Source organism: Oncorhynchus nerka, linkage group LG7 (assembly GCF_034236695.1).
Source record: "Oncorhynchus nerka isolate Pitt River linkage group LG7, Oner_Uvic_2.0, whole genome shotgun sequence".
In the NCBI taxonomy this organism is placed as follows: domain Eukaryota; kingdom Metazoa; phylum Chordata; class Actinopteri; order Salmoniformes; family Salmonidae; genus Oncorhynchus; species Oncorhynchus nerka.
In genome coordinates, this window is record NC_088402.1 from 24,884,469 (window position 1) to 24,892,570 (window position 8,102).

The following is an 8,102-nucleotide window of genomic DNA, read 5'->3' on the forward strand; positions in this document are numbered from 1 at the left end:
ATGTAAATTATATCACTAGCCACTTTAAACAATGCTACTTAATATAATGTTTACATACCCTACATTACTCATCTCATGCTAATGCCCTTGTTTGAAATTAATAATATAAAATATTATTTGTGATTTTTATTTTATTTTAGAAGCAATATATAAACATGTAATGTCATGACATGTGAGATGCGTGTGTCTGCTGCCCCACCCCAACCCACATGAAATAGCCTATTCGAGGCTGTTGAGGGGAGGGCAGGCCCACAACAATGGCCAAAGTGAAATGGAGACAGTAGACACAGCTGGTCTGTTGTAATATAATAAAGACAGTAGATCTAGCTGGTCTGTCATAATATAATAGAGAGAGTAGATCTAGCTGAAATGTCATAATATAAAAAGAGACAGTAGATCTAGCAGGTCATAATAATATATTCAACCTGTACTCTAAACTCTATCTGTTTATTATACCTGTTGATACAGGGCTCATATGTGAAACTATTCTAACTGAACATTTTCTTTCACAGTGACACTGACTCCGAATTTGCAGCCCCCAGGGCCAAGGTTTCCATCCCCCCCTGAAGCTGGTTCATCCAGCTCCTGCCACAAGTGGTGTTCATCTGCCCAAATGTATGTCTGCAGGCATGGATGTGCCTCAGGGCCAAAAGGGCACAGCATGGAGGCGTCGCTGTGTTCTTTGAAAAATGAAGTCTCCCATCACCTGCACCACATGCTTGCTGACCCTCTGCTTTACAGCAGAAAGAGACTGCTATGGCACCTGGCATCAGCAGCACAATATTGTGTAGAGCTTTGGCAAAGTGGGTGGGGTTATATCCTTTCTGTTTGGCCCTGTCCGGGGGTCTCATCGAATGGGGCCACAGTGTCTCCTGACCCCTCCTGTCTCAGCCTCCAGTATTTATGCTGTAGTAGTTTGTGTCTGGGGGCTAGGGTCAGTTTGTTATATCTGGAGTACTTCTTCTGTCTTATCCGGTGTCCTGTGTGAATTTAAGTATGCTCTCTCTAATTCTCTCTTTCTCTCGGAGGAGGACCTGAGCCCTAGGACCATGCATCAGGACTACCTGGCATGATGACTCCTTGCTGTACCCAGTCCACCTGGCCTTGCTGCTGTTCCAGTTTCAACTGTTCTGCCTGTGGCTATGAAACCCTAAACTGTTCATTTTTACTCTTGAGGTGCTGTCCTGTTGCACCCTCTACAACCACTGTGATGTCCACCCGGCACAGCCAGAAGAGGACTGGCCACCCCTCATAGCCTGGTTCCTCTCTAGGTTTCTTCCTAGGTTTTTGCCTTTCTAGGACGTTTTTCCTAGCCACCGTGCTTCTACACCTGCATTGCTTGCTGTTTGGTGTTTTAGGCTGGGGCTATATAAAATGATTTGATTTGATAGAGGACTGAGGGTCTTCCAAATATTGAAAGTGTGTAAATAGTTACCCATGTTTGTAACGGCTTTCTTCCGTCGAAGGAGAGTCGGACCAAAATGCAGCGTGGATAGTTCGATACATCTTTAATGAATGAAATAAACACGACAAATACAAAAACAACAAACGGAATGTGAAGACCTATACAGCCTATCTGGTGAAATAATTAACACAGAGACAGGAACAATCACCCACCAAACACACAGTGAAACCCAGGCTACCTAAATATGGTTCCCAATCAGAGACAACGAGAATCACCTGACTCTTGAGAACCGCCTCAGGCAGCCATAGCCTATGCTAGACACCCCTACTCAGCCACAATCCCAATGCCTACTAAAACCCCAATACGAAAACACAACACAAAATAAACCCCTGTCACACCCTGACCTGACCAAATAAATATATAAAAACAAAATACTAAGACCAGGGCGTGACAATGTTATTTTGTAAATGTATATATATATATTTTTTCATATATTTTTTAATCAATATTTTTTTCTTTCCCATTTCCCATTTTTTCCCATCAAATTTTTTTTTTTGGGGGGGGGTGTGTGTTAGAATACCATTTTGGTATTTTGTATACAGTTATTTGTTTCAAAATGTATACCTTCACCAATTTGGTCACTTGGGTAAATTTGGGCTACTTGTGTGGGACACCTGGGTGACTTCATAATAAATGTCATGTAGCACACTCATTTTGGAAGTTATCATTCTGAAACTTTGCACAAGTACTGTTGCCCTCTTATATTTTTCACTGAAATTGTCCCCATCATTCTATATGAATGTTCGTTTTATCTTGTTAATTTTAAAGATGATGAAACAAAAATAAAAATAGTTTTATCCAAACCAGATCTATTGTGTTATATTATCCTACATTCAATTCACATTTACACAAACTTCAGAGTGTTTTCTTTCAAATGGTACCAAGAATATGCATATCCTTGGTTCTGTGCCTGAGCTACAGTCTGTTAGATATGGATATGTCTTCAGGCAGAAATTGCACAAAGTAGGGGGGTTGAGCAAAGTAGAGGTTTTAAGCAAATATTTTTTCATACATTTGCAAAAAAATCTAAAAACCTGTTTTTGCTTTGTCATTATAGGGTATTTAGTGTATATGATAAAACAAATATATATTTAATACATTTTAGAATAAGGCTGTAACAGAATAAAATGTGGAGAAAGTCAAGGTCTTTTAATTATTTTTGAATGCACTGTGTGTATATACATATATATACAGTATATATACATTACCAGTCAACATTTTGGACACACCTACTCATTCCTGAGTTTTAATTTATCTTTACTATTTTCTATGTTGTATCAAAACTATGAAATAACACATGGATTTATGTAATAACCAAAAAAGTGTTAAACAAATCAAAATATATTTTATATTGGAGAATCTTCAAAGTATCCACCCTTTGCATTGAAGACAACTTTGCACAATGTTGGCATTCTCTCAACCAGCTCATTTCTTTAAAAAAAAAAATATTATTATTTTTTTATTTCAGAGAGCACAAGGCCTTTGAAGAGAACCATAGGCATGACGTGAAGTCGGATGAAAGTCTCATGACTCTACCAGGTTTCTACCCTTGCCATATCAGCAAACCTGTCCCACTGTTGCTTATATTACCATACTCCATCAGTTTTGAAAATACAGTTTACATCCGAAAAATGCGCCAATGCGAGAAAAATTAATAATTTATTTCACCTTTATTTAACCAGGTAGGCTAGTTGAGAACAAGTTCTCATTTACAACTGTGATCTGGCCAAGATAAAGCATTGCAGTGTGAACAGACAACAACACAGAGTTACACATGGAGTAAACAATAAACAAGTCAATAACACAGTAGAAAGAAAAAAATAGTCTATATACACTGTGTGAGGAGGTATGAGGCATGAGGAGGTAGGCGGATAATTACAATTTTGCAGATTAACACTGGAGTGATAAATGATCAGATGGTCATGTGCAGGTAGAGATACTGGTGTGCAAAATAGCAGGAAAGTAGATAAATATGAACAGTATGGGGATGAGGTAGGTAAATTGGGTGGGCTATTTACCGATGGACTATGTACAGCTGCAGCAATCGGTTAGCTGCTCAGATAGCAGATGTTTGAAGTTGGTGAGGGAGATAGAAGTCTCCAACTTCAGCGATTTTTGCAATTCGTTCCATTCACAGGCAGCAGAGAACTGGAAGGAAAGGCGGCCAAATGAGGTTTTGGCTTAAGGGATGATCAGTGAGATACACCTGCTGGAGTGCATGCTACGGGTGGGTGTTGCCATCGTGACCAGTGAACTGAGATAAGGCGGAGCTTTACCTAGAATGGACTTGTAGATGACCTGGAGCCAGTGGGTCTGGCGACTAATATGTAGCGAGGGCCAGCTGACTAGAGCATACAGGTCGCAGTGGTGGGTGGTATAAGGTGCTTTAGTTACAAAACAAATGGCACTATGATAAACTGCATCCAGTTTGCTGAGTAGAGTATTGGAAGCTATTTTGTAGATGACATCGCCGAAGTCGAGGATCGGTAGGATAATCAGTTTTACTAGGGTAAATTAGGCGGCGTGAGTGAAGGAGGCTTTGTTGCGGAATAGAAAGCCGAGTCTAGATTTGATTTTAGATTGGAGATGTTTGATATGAGTCTGGAAGGAGAGTTTACAGTCTAGTCAGACACCTAGGTACTTATAGATGTCCACATATTCTAGGTCGGAACCATCAAGGGTGGGGATGCTAGTCGGGCGTGCGGGTGCAGGCAGTGAGCGGTTGAAAAGCATGCATTTGGTTTTACTAGCGTTTAAGAGCAGTTGGAGGCCACGGAAGGAGTTTTGCATGGCATTGAAGATTGTTTGGAGGTTAGCTAGCACAGTGTCCAAGGAAGGGCCAGAAGTATACAGAATGGTGTCGTCTGCGTAGAGGTGGATCAGGGAATCGCCCGCAGCAAGAGCAACATCATTGATATATACAGAGAAAAGAGTCGGCCCGAGAATTGAACCCTGTGGCACCCCCATAGAGACTATTCCTGAAAAACAGCTATTTACTGTTATGTGCTGACCGAGGGGCTTTTTAAATGTTGTTTCTATGATGTACCTTATAATAATGTACCTTCTACTGTTATGTGCTGACCGAGGTGCTTTTTAAATGTTGTTTCTATAATGTACCTTATAATAATGTACCTTATAATCTAAGACAGAAGGTGGGGGTGGGGGAGTATTTTGGCAAGGCTATTTTCTTGCCTGCTGAAATTCTGCCCACCCCCCTTCTATTTTGGGATTGCAAGGCCTGGCACACTTCATAATAATTTTGGGTGGTGGGCAAAATTTTGTCAGGCAAGAAAATAGCCTTGCCGAAATACTCCCCCCACCCCCACCTTCTGTCTTAGATTATAAGGTACATTATTATAAGGTACATTATAAAAACAACATTTAAAACCCCCCTTCTAATTTCCTTATTTTTCTATTTGGCTAGAGTCAAATACTTTCTGTGACACACATCAGAGTCAAATACTTTCAATAGAACAAACTTCACATCAGGATAGGCAACTGAAATTAATAGTTAATGTATGTGTGTTATATTAAACATAGAGGAGGGAGTAAAATGTTTGCAAGCAATAAACATTTCAGAACAACTACTAGTCAAATAAGACATGGAAGAGGTGACACAATTTGGCAAAGAGATACATTTATAGACTAATACACTTGAAACATTTAAAGGCAATGCTACCAAATACTAATTGAGTGTATGTGAACTTCTGACCCACTAGGAATGTGCTGAAAGAAATAAAAGCTGAAATAAATCATTATCTCTACTACTATTCTGACATTTCAGATTCTTAAAATAAAGTGGTGATCCTAACTGACCTAAGACAGGGAACTTTTACTAGGATTACGTGTCAGGAATTGTTAAAAACTGAGTTTAAATGTATTTGGCTAAGGTGTATGTAATCTTCCGACTTCAAATGTATAATTCTAACAGCTTTTTTGTTTGTAGATTATTTAATTGTCTTAAAATATAGTTCAATTTCTTTTTGTAAGGTAAGACAATGTGGTGTTTTGTTTGTAAATGTACATTTGTGAATATGAAATTTGGCCAAAAGAATAATGAAATGAATTACATTTAAAGAATTCAACGTATTTCAATCATAGGTAAAGAATCCAAGCAGTACATTTCTCCACAATAGTGTAAAATCCTAATAAATGTGTTCAGTTATAAGTATACTGATGTCTTACCACAGTTTCCTTACATGAATACAAAGCCAAAAATGATGCAACACCGTTTCTGGGTGGTCATTACAAAAGGTACAAACTTCTTCATATAGTGTTTGGCAGGATAATATTTATGAATAATTTTAAAGGAAACTTCCTTCATTTTGTTAACAAGTAGGTATGTGTGTGTCGCAACATCCAAACTTTTTTCCAACAGATATTATCAATAAAACCGTTCCAATAAGGTTTAGATACAACATCCTGCTGAAACAAGGTTTGTATCGCTCTGTTGTTGAATGGACCAAAAGAGAAACAAATCTTTCCTACTGATGAGTCAACAGGTTAATGGAAGGTAGGTTCTGAGGGTCAGGTCTTGACACGTTCCTGAATGCAACGCCTGAGGGAATGGCATCTAAAACAATTGATGGTCAGTCATATTCCGTAGGGCAGATCTGGTATCGACCCGGCTCCTCTATAAACGAAAGTAGTTTATAACCGGCCAAGATTCATACACCTTGTAAAAAAATGTTGATCAATGCGGGATGAAGGTTGGATCTGCATTGCATAGCAATGGAGAGTGGGAATTAATTGATTTACTGATTCCGCTTTGTTTAAATTTATTTGCCGCTAGTCTGTGAATCTGTGAGTAGGCTGTTGGAGATTGCACTGACTGAATCAATCCGTCAACCTGAATGTGCATGTTGCAATGTTCCAAATTGTAAAATGAGGGTTTGTTAGATAATGAAAAATGAAAAATAATTTGTTTATACATTTTTGTTAATGTAATTCATGAAAGCACACTTTTAAATATGATCAATCACTTAAAAATCTACATATTAGCCTTCAGTAAATGACCCTGCAGTGCTTGTCAGTGTGCTGTGTGTGTGCCAGTGCGAGTGGGCGGTTGCCCGAGGAGAGAATGCGACATTTCAGGAGAAGGTATAAAATAATGACAGACAAAAGACTAACTACATAGCCAATTCAAAACATAACTTGAAGCAGTTATCTCTCTAGTTAACTATAGCTAACTAAGCATCTCTCTGAATTTTGAATGGATAATATACACTGCATGTGGACACCTGCTCGTCAAACATCTCATTCCAAAATAATGGGCATTAATATGGAGTTGGTCCCCCCTTTGCTGCTATGACAGCCTCCACTCTTCTGGGAAGGCTTTCCACAAGATGCTGGAACATTGCTGCGGGGACTTGCTTCCATTTAGCCACAAGAGCATTAGTGAGGTCGGACACTGATGTTGGGCAATTAGGCCTGGCTCGAAGGTTCGAAGTTCTAATTCATCCCAAAGGTGTTCGATGGGGTTAAGGTCAGGGCTCTGTGCAGGCCAGTCAAGTCCTTCCACATCGATCTCGACAAACCATTTCTGTCTGTACCTCGCTTTGTGCACGGGAGCATTGTCATGCTGAAACAGGAAAGGGCCTTCCCCAAACAGTTGCCACAAAGTTGGAATGTCTAGAATGTCATTGCATGTTGTAAGTAAGGGGAATAGTCCGAACCATGAAAAACAGCCGCAGACCATTATTCCTCCTCCATCAAGCTTTACAGTTGCTCTATGCATTGGGGCAGGTAGCGTTCTCCTGGCATCCGCCAAACCCAGATTAGTCAGTCGGACCGCCAGATTATGAGGTGTGATTCATCACTCCAGAGAACGCGTTTCCACTGCTCTAGAGTCCAATGGCAGCAAGCTTAATACCACTCCAGCCGACGCTTGGCATTACGCATAGTGATCTTAGGCTTGTGTGCAGCTGTTTGGCCATGGAAACCCATTTCATGAAGCTCCAGCTGAACAGTTCTTGTGCTGATGTAGCTTCCAGAGGGAGTTTGGAACTTGGTAATGAAACAGTAGAATGCACTAATTTTAAGGGGTGTCCACATACGTTTGTATATATATTGTATCAAGCTGTCATATGACGTGTGAGCTCATGCGTTAGCATCTCCTTTGGGGAATCTGAATTTAATTAGACCTCAGTGCCAAGTTTATGACAGAAGAAAGAACCTGCTAAACTATAATAAAGTGCATTTGAATGATCGTCAGATGTCCATGGGGAATCTGTGGAGACATGAAACCTCAGCAGAAACAAGTCAGTTGGAGTGTTTGTGTGATTGAAAGGGACGGGTCCCTTTTTAAATAAATGATATCTTGTTTTATGTCAGACATATGTCAGCAGTGACTCTAGGGCTTGATGTATGATAGGAATGCCATATAGACTTGAAGTAAGGTGTTTTGTTATTGTATTTCAAAAGTTTTGACTTGAATGCTGGCTGTATGGCATATATGAGGGGAGGTGTGCCCCTTTCTGTCCAACGAGGAAATTTCTGCAGGAATAGGGAGCAGATATTGAGGTACTCTGCTCTTATTAGTCCCACATTGAGATTACTTACTAAAACGGAGTTGCTAATATGTGTACCTTAAAATAAAATGTTACCAAAAGTTTATCTGAAGGTGCATCATATCATG